At 45.8% G+C, this 11,558-nt stretch overlaps 1 protein-coding gene across 1 annotated transcript in view; it reads left to right on the top strand.

Moving 5' to 3' along the window:
• Positions 1–868: 868 nt before the first annotated feature.
• Fam169a (family with sequence similarity 169 member A) overlaps positions 869–11,558 on the top strand; it is a 54,931-nt gene continuing 44,241 nt past the window's right edge. The window contains exon 1 of the mRNA XM_059276269.1: positions 869–971. The gene's annotated coding sequence lies outside the window, so the exon portion shown is untranslated. The remainder of the gene's footprint in view (positions 972–11,558) is intronic.

Genomic DNA, 11,558 nt, shown 5'->3' with positions numbered 1-11,558 from the left:
TGAACCATAATGCCATTACTATTGGATGGTTTTATTTCTCAGAATTTACGTAAAATAGGAAGAGTCTTACAATCAGACACTATTGCTGTGCATCTTTATTAAATATATTTCTACTACAGCATGTCTTGCTTCAAAGAATTACCATCCTTAAAATTCCCGTGAACTTATCCCCATCCCCCCCCCCCCCCCCAGTAGGGTGTCATCAGGCAAAGGGCCTGGGCGGTGAGGGAAAGGGGAGGAGAGGATGGCGCAGGCCCTCTGGGGTCAGGTTAGTTTGTCACGTAGGAAAGGTCACCGCCGGGCCGCGATGGCTCCTTCTCGGCAGACCTAAAGTCGGTCGGGGCGTCTGCACGCTCCCCCTTCTCCCTGGCGCGCCCCTGGGTGGCCGTGGGGGTCAGGAGGTGGCGAGGGGGTGGGGATGGGGGTGGGATCGAGGGGCCGCGGCGTCCCCAGGGTGGGCGAGCATCTCCTTAACTCCCTCCGGGGAGGCCCGGGAAGAAGCCGCGCCCACCCCGGGCGAAATTTCCAGAGGCGCCGGCGAGCTGGGCGCGGGGGGCCCCCCGCGGCTTACACGCTTCTATTCCCGGCTAAGCCAAGGTCACTCTTCTAATACGGCCCGCCCGCCCGAGCGAGCGAGGGAGCGAGGGAGCGAGGGAGCGAGAGGGAGCGAGCGAGCCGGGGCGTGCTGCGGGCGGCGCCGGGCGCGCACCTGCGGGAGGGCGAGCGAGCCGGGCGAGCCGTGCGGGAGGCGGCGGCGGCGGCGGCGGCCCTGAGGCGGGGCGGCTCCCGAGGCCGGCGGGCGGCGCGGGGCGGGGGGATTCGCGGTGGGCGCGCCGCGGCGCCAGTGCGTCACGCCGGCGGAGGGACGGTGGGCTGCGGCCGGGCGGCGGCGGCGACGACGGCGGGGACCGGCGGGGACCGGCGGCTCATTCATTCGCGCTCCGCCTTCGGGCCCCCGCGGCGCGGCTGAGGTGAGGGAGTGCGCGCGGGGCGCGGGGCGGCGCGGCGGACGAGGCCCGGGCTGCGGCCGGGGAGTGCGGTGGAGTGCGGTGGGGTGGGGTGGGGTCGGGGAGGACCTCCGGCGGCGGCGGCGGCGGCGGCGGCGACCCCAGGTGCGCCGGCCTCCATTTTGTGTGAGGGAATGCCGCGCGCTCGCCTCTGCCCGGGGTCGCGGCCGCGGCGCCCGAGCCGGGCGCGGTGGGGGTGGCGGTGGGGGTGGGGATGGGGGTGCGAGCCCCGGGTCGGCCGCGCCGCCGGGGGGGGGGGCTCCCTCGCGGCCCCGCTTGCCGCTCCCGACTAGGTGCGGTGCGGTGCGGTGCGGAATTCGGGTCACTGCGGTTCGCTCTGGTCCCGTGTGGGCCCGGGGCCGTCCATCCTGCGGATCGCCGAGAGGCCTGTGCGGCCGGCCGGAGAGGGAAGGATGGACGGAGGAGCCTTGAGTCAGTCCCGGCGGGTGTGTGGCTCTGGGGTCTGGATCACAGTCTGTACTGCGATGCGCGTGCCTGGGGAGGAAGGACGGAACGCACATTGCGCCCTTCTGGAAATTTTTACGCGGGTTATCTTATCCAAAGTAGATCCCCAGGTAAACCACCTGATGCCGGTCCTCCCCTTCCCCCCTTCAGGCCGTCCTCTGCAAAACCTAAGTGAAAACGCTGTGGAGATTGGGTAGGGGGTTGGGAGAGGAGGGGCGCGCAGCTAAAAGATCGCCCCGAGGAAGGGTTTTAATATAAACCCCCCCGAATTATTAATTTCTCGTTTCCCAAGATTCTTGAGCATATAGTAATTCTTGTTTAAATTCGTTTTGTAAATGGGCTGTTTGAATGAGTTCTACCCTTGCCTTTGGTGTTTTACCATTGCATCACAACAAGGATTAACATCTGGATCGCTGGTACATCTGGATCGCTGGTGGTTGTTGCATAATACATACATGTGAGCCCTGGAGGGACTTCTAATGGATCTGGGTTTGGTGTGCTTTAATTTTTTTTTTAAAAGCACATCATTGGGTGTATAGGTATTCTGTTCAAACTATATCTTGTTCTATGAAGTATTTGCATGATTTTTAATAACTAATATGGAATAGATTAGGCTCACATATTTATCTACTTTTTTTGAGGGGGGGGTGTTTCGAGACAGGGTTTCTCTGTGTAGCTTTGCGCCTTTCCTGGAACTCACTCTGTAGCCCAGGCTGACTTCGAACTCACAGAGATCCGCCTGCCTCTGCCTCCCGAGTGCTGGGATTAAAGGCGTGTGCCACCACGGCCCAGCACTATTTATCTACTTTTAACTGTTGCTTCTTTAGAATAGGAGAGAAAGGAACCTGAGAGGAGTTCATTAGTCATAAAACTTCAGTACAAATGATAGTAAAATGAGTCCGGCATGCATAGAAATGGAGTGGCTGTCATTAGTGGATTCCTCTTTAAATTTATGAAGAGGATCAGTTTGGTGAACCTAGATATAACCTATGTGTGTCTCCTGCCACACCAGTGATCATAAGTCAAACTTGTACCTGTGTATTTTTTGGTTCTGAAAGATTTCTAGTTATTTTGATATTTGAAGTTGAGTCCAAATAGCTGTAGTGGTTTCCATCCTTTAGTATACTGTGCATCCAGTGAAGGGCTTGACTCTTCATCCAGTGAAGGGCTTGACTCTTCATCCAGTGAAGAAGACTTGACTCTTCATCCAGTGAAGGGCTTGACTCTTCATCCAGTGAAGGGCTTGACTCTTCATCCAGTGAAGAAGACTTGGCTCTTCATCCAGTGAAGGGCTTGACTCTTCATCCAGTGAAGAAGACTTGACTCTTCATCCAGTGAATGGCTTGACTCTTCATCCAGTGAAGAGGGCTTGACTCTTCATCCAGTGAAAAAGACTTGACTCTTCATCCAGTGAAGAAGACTTGACTCTTCATTCAGTGAAAGACTTGACTCTGATTTGTGAGGAAAAAATACTGGTTGAATACTTTAGAAAGTAAAACATTTTTTGTTACCCTTATTAATAAATTAAACTTTTAAAAGCATCTAAACTGCTACCATATTAAGTACCATCCCCAGCAGCAGATCATGCCCCCCACACACACAGGGTTTCTCTGTGTAGTTTTGGTGCCTGTCCTGGATCTCACTCTATAGACCAGGCTGGCCTCGAACTTACAGAGGTCTGCCTGGCTCTGCCTCCTGAGTGCTGAGATTAAAGGCGTGCGCCACCACCACCCAGCACTTCTATTTTTTTAAACAAATATTTATTTACTTATTATGTATACCGTATGTCTGCATGCCAGAAGAGGGCACCAGATCTTATTGTAGATGGTTGTGAGCCACCATGTGGTTGCTGGGAATTGAACTCGGGACTTCTGAAAGAGCAGCCAGTGCTCTTAACCTCTGAGCAATCTCCCCAACCCCATGCTTCCTATTAAGGATGCTTGATTTATAGGCAGAAGTATAGAGGGGAAAGGCCCCTAAGATACTTGAGTCTCTGTCTCAGGTTAGGGAATCTGAGTAAACGAAGACTGTAAGCCGGGGGACTCCAGGTGACCAGTTTGGACCTATTAAAGGGAGATGAGGGCTGGAGAGATGGCTCAGCCGTTAAAGGCTAGGCTCACAACCAAAAATATAAGAGTTCGGTTCCCAGCACCCACGGCTGTCTCTCCAGCCATAAAAAAAAAAAAAAAAAAAAAAAAAGGGAGATGAGATTGTCTCTCCAGGGGCGTGAACCTGAAATCCAACAGCTGTTTTTACTTTCACACTGATTGTGTTACTGTGTGAGTAGTTCCCTAATGGGAACAGTTGTGTTTAATTGATGAGTTTGGAAGTGATCTGGGGGTGCTTTTTTTAAAAAAAATTTATTTTATGTATATGGTGCTCTATCTGCATTATATACATGCAAGCCAGAAGAGGGTATTAGGTCCCATTATAGATGGCTGTGAGCCACCATGTGGTTGCTGGGAATTGAACTCAGGACCTCTGGAAGAGCTGCTAATGCTCTCCAGCACTGGGGTGTGCTTTTTATCTTGAAGGTTGCTTAAGATTTTCAGTGATATGTTATCAATGGCAGAGAAATCAAAATGAAATGTTTCTCGTTAAGCTTTCAAGCCTGTGTGTACTGTCAATCAACTGCTTAAAAATGCAAGAGTATTTACTTTAATAGGGATTTACGATGTAAAGGAACCAAGTAGTCAGTCAGGAGGTGGAAGGAACAGTATCTGTCAAGGATGCTGTAGTAAAGATTGGTTAGGTAAGAGGTTCAGTGCATGGGCATGTTCCTCCCCATTTCTAAGACTTAGGAGTGTATGTGTGTTCAGTGGCGCGATTATTTTGTTCCGAGATGATGATCTCTTCAGACAGCATTGGGCTGTACTTCTTTTGTTTCTTTAAGCCTGGAGTTTAAGTTCTAAATTTGGTATGCCTCATTTGTAGAAAGATAGTTTGCAATTCTTTGAAAGACATTACTCAGGGGTGGAATTCATGAAGGGGGAAGGGTGTGATGATTTGAAGATAGTCAGGGAAAGGTTGAGAAATAATAATTGGAAAAATAATTGTTGGAGTTTTAGCGGAAGCCTAACCTTTTCCCTGGGCTAGAAGGATTGTTGAGGTTAGAACGCTATTTTGTTTAGTTTTAGACTACACCAAAGAAAGCTTTCATTTGTTAAGCAACCATTGGTGTCTCTTATGTTGTAGGATACAAAGAAACTGGCCATTTCATTGAGGAGTCTGTAGTTTGATGAAGCATTTTGAATTAAACCTTAAAAGTTCCTTAAAATACAAATATACTGCTCTTTTGAAAATTTGAATTAGGAACAAATGAATTTAGTAAAGGTTTTCACAAAGTGCCATGTTTTACATCCTGCTTTGTTTGTAACTTTGAAAGTGTAAACATAGTTTAGTTTGGAAAATTCACCATAGTTAGTACTTCAAACCAGACACTTGTCTAGGGGACAGAGATATAAATGTGCTATAATTCAGAAATTTAGTCTTACGATGGGACAGCCATTAAGTACTGTCCTGTAGTAAACTAAGCATGAGGATGTGGGGCATACAAAAGAGGGGACATTCATTTTGGATGAATGAAGCTAGTACTTTACAAAATAATAATGGTTGAACTTGGTCCTGAACGATGGATGAGTTTTTTGTTTTTTTTTTTCCAAAAGTTTTTTTGAGATATAGAGCATGGTAAGACATGTTCGTAGCATTTGGAAGGATCCCTGAAGATGGATTATGCAGAGGCTGGAGTTTAGTTGCTGGGAAAAAATGAGCATTGGGAAGAAGTATTGGTCTGGGTATCCAAGGAGAGAAGTTTTAAATGGCAGCTTGGGTCTGGCCCATAACATGGTCAAGAGGAGTAAGAATAAAAATGATTGATGGATTTGGGAGGTTGCAATGTTTTTGGTAGCTGGAAAGTCAAATAATATATAGACTAAAAAGCTTAGAGCCCGATTTAGGAATTAATCAGAATGGAAGGAAAGTCTTTTTGTTGTATATAAATATACATTTTATATATATACACATATATATCTCATTAGATAAAGTAATGAACTGTACTAAAAGGGATTTCTAGAGGCCAAATCTCTCTCTCTCTGTTTCTCTCTCTCTCTCTCACTCACTCTCTCTCTCTCTCTCTCTCTCTCTCTCACACACACACACACACACACATACACATGCACGAACACACAGTGTTTTTAAGCTTCGATTGGTTCCAGATATATCTGATGAGCTTATGCTGACACTACACAGTACTCATTTTTCAGTAAGATTTCACAGTGAAGGCAAAGAGGCAGAAGTTTGAGCTTGGACTTTGCTTGGTTGTTGTCTGTCTGTCCGACTTTTGTTAAGATATTCAGTCTTCCCAGTCCTCAGTGTCCTCAGCTGTGAAAGCATCACTGGTTAGTGACTTGACTTTGACAAAATCCCTGCCAGAAATAACTTGAAGGAAACAAGTTTGATTTGGCTGCTAGTGTCACAGGATACCGTCCGTCCCCGCATGGAAGAATACAGCGCTGACTATGGTGGAGCTTTTGGTAATTGCTTCTCTTATCTTGGCAGATGAGCAAGTAGAGACGTTGAGACTCTACAGACCCTCAGTCTGGTCTCCAGCTAGGTCCCACAACCTCCCCAAAGAGTGCCACCAGCTGGGGACCAGATTTTAAACCACATGAGCCTGTAAGGGACATTTCAGGTCCAAACCATAATGGTGATAACACACCTAGCTAGAAATGCCACTGACAGAATTATATGGGATGACAGACCTAAGGAAAGTTAGGATGATTATTATCATTGAAATTAGGGTGATTCTTAATATGTAGTTCAGTGAACCTTATACTTTCTCCCTTTTATTAGGTCCCAGCGTGTACCCCCGTAGGACATTTTCTTGAGATTCATTAAAGCAATAATTTACTTTTTAAGAAAATGCTTAATTTTTATTTTATGTGCGTTGGTGTTTTGCCTGCATGTAGGTCTGTGTGAGGGTATCAGATTCCCTGGAACTGGAGTCACAGACAGTTGTGAGCTGCCATGTGGGTGCTGGGAATTGAACTCAGGACCCCTGGAAGAGCAGCTGGTGCTCTCCACTGAGCCATCTCTCCAGCCCCTTACTTTCTTATTTTAAAAATTGTATCCCAGCACTCGGGAGGCAGAGCCAGACGGATCTCTGTGAGTTCGTGGCCGGTCTGGTCTACAGAACAAGATCCAGGACAGGCACCAAAATTACACAGAGAAACTCTGTCTCGAAAAAAATACAAAAAACAAAACAAAACAAAAAAATTGTGTTTTATCTATCTTGTGTCAACCAAAGCTTTTGATTTCTATGAGGCAAAGTATAAACATAATGTTGATAGAATTCTGATTAAAAAACGAAAGCCTTCCATTTTCCTTAGTATATATATTGATGTGGAGGAAATATGAGTTTTTTGAAATTGAAAATAAATCATATTGGTCATTTTTATGCCTTCTGTACCCTGAAGTGCCTGTTTTCTTATTTTAGAGTAAATAAAAAATTTAAAATGAAAATGTTGATTAATTGAAAAAAAAATGGTTTCATTTATGACATATACACTGTGTACTTTGTTCAGACTCATTCCCTCCCTCCTTGGACCCCCATCCTTTTAGGTCCACCCCCTCCCCCACTTTCATGTCTTTTTTGCGACAGGGTCTCAATATGTAGAACACTTGGAACACTGTATAGACCAGGCTGGCCTCAGACTCACAAAGATCCTACGTCTCTGTCTTCTAAGTGCTGGGGATTAAAAGTGTATGCAACCATGCCCGCCTTGTGTCTTTTTAAAATAAAGATTGCATGGCTGAGAGGAAACACTGTTTATCTTTTTGAGCCTGGCTTATCTTACCCAGTGTCATCATTTCCAGTTCTATCCATTTTCCTGCAGATGAGAAGAGCTCATTCTTCTTCATGGCTGAGTAATACCAATTTGTGCCTATAGACCACATATTCTTTACCCATTCATTTGTTGGTGGGTAGGGAGGCTGATTCCGTAAATAGGTTATTTTAAATAGGGCTGTAACATGTATGGGTGTGCAGGTCTCTGTGTGGTGTGCTGACACAGTCCTTTGGGTGTATACCCAGGAATTGCTGGCATGCCAGGGTCGCATGTGATGGTTCTCTGTTTTCTTCAGGAGTCTCGCACTGATTTCCATAGTGGCTGTACCAGTATATTCCCACCAGTGGGAAGCCCTCTGCGTTCTTCCCAGCATTTGTCCTTTTATTGGTGATACCGTTTCTGACTAGAGTGGGATGGGATCTCAGTGTGGTTTTGAATTTGTCCTTTTATTGGTGATACCGTTTCTGACTAGAGTGGGGTGGGATCTCAGTGTGGTTTTGAATTTGTCGTTTTATTGGTGATGCCCTTTCTGACTAGAGTGGGGTGGGATCTCAGTGTGGTTTTGAATTTGTCATTTTATTGGTGATACCCTTTCTGACTAGAGTGGGGTGGGATCTCAGTGTGGTTTTGAATTTGTCGTTTTATTGGTGGTACCCTTTGTGACTAGAGTGGCATGGGATCTCAGTGTGGTTTTGAATTTGTCGTTTTATTGGTGATACCCTTTCTGACTAGAGTGGCATGGGATCTCAGTGTGGTTTTGTTCTGCACTTCCTTTATTGGCTTTAGTTCTACTATTTACACTCACAATTGGAAAACACAGCTAAATGCTGAGCACCATGGCTCACACTTGTAATCCTAGCATTTAGGAAGCTGAGGCAGGAGGATGGCTGTGAGATTGAGGCCAGCCTTGGCTTCATAGTGAGTTCTAGATTAGGTTGGGCTGCAGAGTTGAGATCCTTTCTCAAAAAGAAAGAAAAGGAAATATAGCTAATGTCAGCAAAAAACATTGACATTTTGGATGTCCTGATTCTTGGGTTTGAATACATAAAAGTATTTGCTGTTGATTTAAAACCAAGAAAGTAGAGTTAAAGCTAGCCTGTATAGGTTTTGTTTGGAGGGGATGGAGACATCTCAGTGGTTAAGAGTATGTACTGTTCCTGTAGGTTTCTAGTACTCTCTTCCGACTCACAACTGCCTGTAACTCCAGCTCTGGATCCAGTGCTTCTGGCATCTGTGGGCATCTACACATTACACACACACATACACACACACACACACACACACACACACACACGATACATATTTTATATATATTAGAAATAATGACAGAATTTATTCACTTTACTATTCAACAAATTTGGTTTTTCGAGACAGGGTTTCTCTGTGTAGCTTTGCGCCTTTCCTGGATCTCTGTAGACCAGGCTGGCCTCGAACTCACAGAGATCAGCCTGGCTCTGCCTCCCGAGTGCTGGGATTAAAGGCGTGTGCCACCACCGCCCGGCTCAACAAATTTTTTTACTGTAACATCTTGATCTGGGCCACTATGTAAATAAGATTCCATCTTGACACAATGGGATTCTGTATGGAAAGATGTGTGACATACCTTGGTTTGGGGTCCTACTCTGGCACTTTGATTGAGGGCAGGTGGTGTTTTGTTTTTATTTATTTATTAATTTTGGGAGCGTGTCTAACTGTGTTTCCCAGATTGATTTCTTTTCTTTCTTTCTTTCTTTTTTTTCTCAATTCTTTATTTTTTTAATGTTTTTGTTTTAGCTAAGCCTTGGGACATTAATCCTCATATGCAGATTGTTAAAGCAGGAAACTGAAGGTAGGGTCTGAATTCCCAAAGCTAAATGACTTAATGTCCTGGAACTCACTATGTAGACCAGGCTGGCCTGAAATTCCCAAAGATTCACCTGCCTCTGCCTCCTAAGTGCTGGAATCAAAGGCGTGCACCACTACACCCAGCTACAATCTGCTTGCTTTCTTTCTTCCTTCCTTTCTTTCTTTCTTTCTTTCTTTCTTTCTTTCTTTCTTTTTTTTTAAACATATTGATTAGATTCTGGGATACAGAAGAAACCTATCTTCATCTGGGATACAGAAGAAACCTAGCTTCATCTGTTCAGAGAGCTATGTTTTACTTAAGTTGTGTAAGTGAGATTCCTATTCATCTTCCCCCTCACTGTTTGATTTATGGCAGACATTTTTCTATAGGCTAATCCATAATCTAAAAAGATTTTAGCCTCCCATCCTGGAAGTATAGCCAGCATATTCTTTCATTAGCTTGATATGGTACAAATTCTTATCCTAATAGTGAAATGTTTCACTAAAGCTTGCCCAGTGATTGGGCAAAACCAAAACTTATAAGCCACAGTCATCCTTGGGTCCCCCCTGCTAGGTAGCCTCCCTGGATCTGTGAGTTGCAGTCTGATTGTCCTTTGCTTTATACCTAGTATCCACTTATGAGTGAGTACATACCATCTACACATTACACACATACACACACAAAAAATAAAAACCCCAAAAAACATGATATATATATATTTTAATTGCCTGGAGAATATTAATTTCTGTACCCTCATCCTGTAAGAATGGGGGTACAAAAGCATAGTGTAGTTAATAAAACAGTTGATGTGGATTTACAGTCTTGTGATGGATAGTTTTATGTCAGCTTGACACAATCTAAAGTTATCTTCGAGGAGGGACCCTCAATGAAGAAATGCTTCCATAAGATTGGGCTGTGTGCAAGGCTGTAGGGCATTTTCTTAATTAATGATCGATGACGGAGGGCCCAGCCTATTGTGGGTGGTGCCATCCCTGGGCTGGTGGTCCTGGGTTCTATAATAAAGCAGGTTGAGTAAACCAGAGGGACCAGGGCAGTAAGCAGCATTGCTCGTGGCCTCTGCATCAGCTCCTGCCTCTAGATCCTCTCTCTCCCTGTTTGAGATGTCCTGACTTCCTTCAGTGATGGACTGTGGATGTGATAACGTAAGCCAAATATACCCTTCCCTTCTCAAGTTTGCTTTTGGTCATGGTGCTTCATCACAGCAATAGTAATCCTAACTAGGATAGGAAGTGGTACCAGGATTATGGGGTATTGCTATGACAGACCTGACCATGTGTTTTTGTGGGAGGATTGTGGAAGGACTTTGGAACTTTGGGCCAGAAAAGCCATTGAGTGTCAAAGCTTGATGAGCTGTTCTGTGGGAGCTTGGAAGATTAAAAATGCTGAGAACAGTGTAGAGGATGAAGGCCCAGCTTGTGAAGTTTCAGAGGGAAGCCAAGACTACTGGGCAGTTTTCATGAAGGATCTGTGGTGTCTAGTCTGCTGGAGCTGAAGAATCAGAGACCAGAGCCAGTGAAGTAAAACTTTTGCTTTGCTGGAACAATAAATGTCGGTCAGCTGGGGCTGAAGATAAGAAGTGACTAGCATCGGGGGCTGGGAAGATGGCTCAGAGGTTAAGAGCGAGCACTGGCTGCTCTTCCAGAGGACCTAAGTTCACACCGTGGCTCACAACCATCTGTAATGAGATCTGGTGCCCTCTTGAGCCATGCAGGCAGAGCACTGTACACATAATAAAAAGAAGAGAGCAGCAGCATTGAGGTGGAGTCTTCTGGGAAGTGTTTCCTCCGGTCAGCACACAGAAGCTGGGCTCCAGAGGTGGCCAAGGTTGTACTTCGTGATGGCAGGAGAATGTGACAGTGTAAGAGTCACCCAGCCTGTGCAGCATGGTTCCTAGCTTTTGTGAGCTGTCCCCATGCTGGGGTGGCTTTGGTGATGCAGCTGTCTTTGAGTCATTTCTGCTCCTGTAACTGACTCAATAAAACTCACTGGGTCACCAAGTTGGACTTTGGTAATGTACAAACTTTGGTCTATAGTGGGCTCCCTATCTGGGGTGGGTAGAGTGGTGTGTGTGTCTGTGTCTGTGCGTGTGTTGTGTTTGTGTGTCACACAATACTCAGGTTAGCCTCAAACTTAACCACGTAACTGAGGATGCCTTTGAACATCCGGCTCTCCTGTGTGTACTTGGAAAGTGCTGACATTGCAGACGTGTGTCACCAGATTCACTTATGCGATGCTGAAGATTGCATCCAGAGCTTTGTATGTGCTAGTCACATACCCTACCAACTAAGCGACAGCCTCTGGCTTAAGGTTTTGGTTTTGTTTTTTTTCTTTTTTCTTTTGAGTTTGAGACAGGGTTACTCTGTGTAGCCTTAGCTGTCCTGGAACTCACTCTAG

The sequence above is a fragment of the Peromyscus eremicus genome, chromosome 11 (assembly GCF_949786415.1).
Source record: "Peromyscus eremicus chromosome 11, PerEre_H2_v1, whole genome shotgun sequence".
NCBI classification, from domain to species: Eukaryota; Metazoa; Chordata; class Mammalia; order Rodentia; family Cricetidae; genus Peromyscus; species Peromyscus eremicus.
Note: the sequence above shows the minus strand (reverse complement) of the source record. Positions and strands in the feature narration are given on the sequence as shown.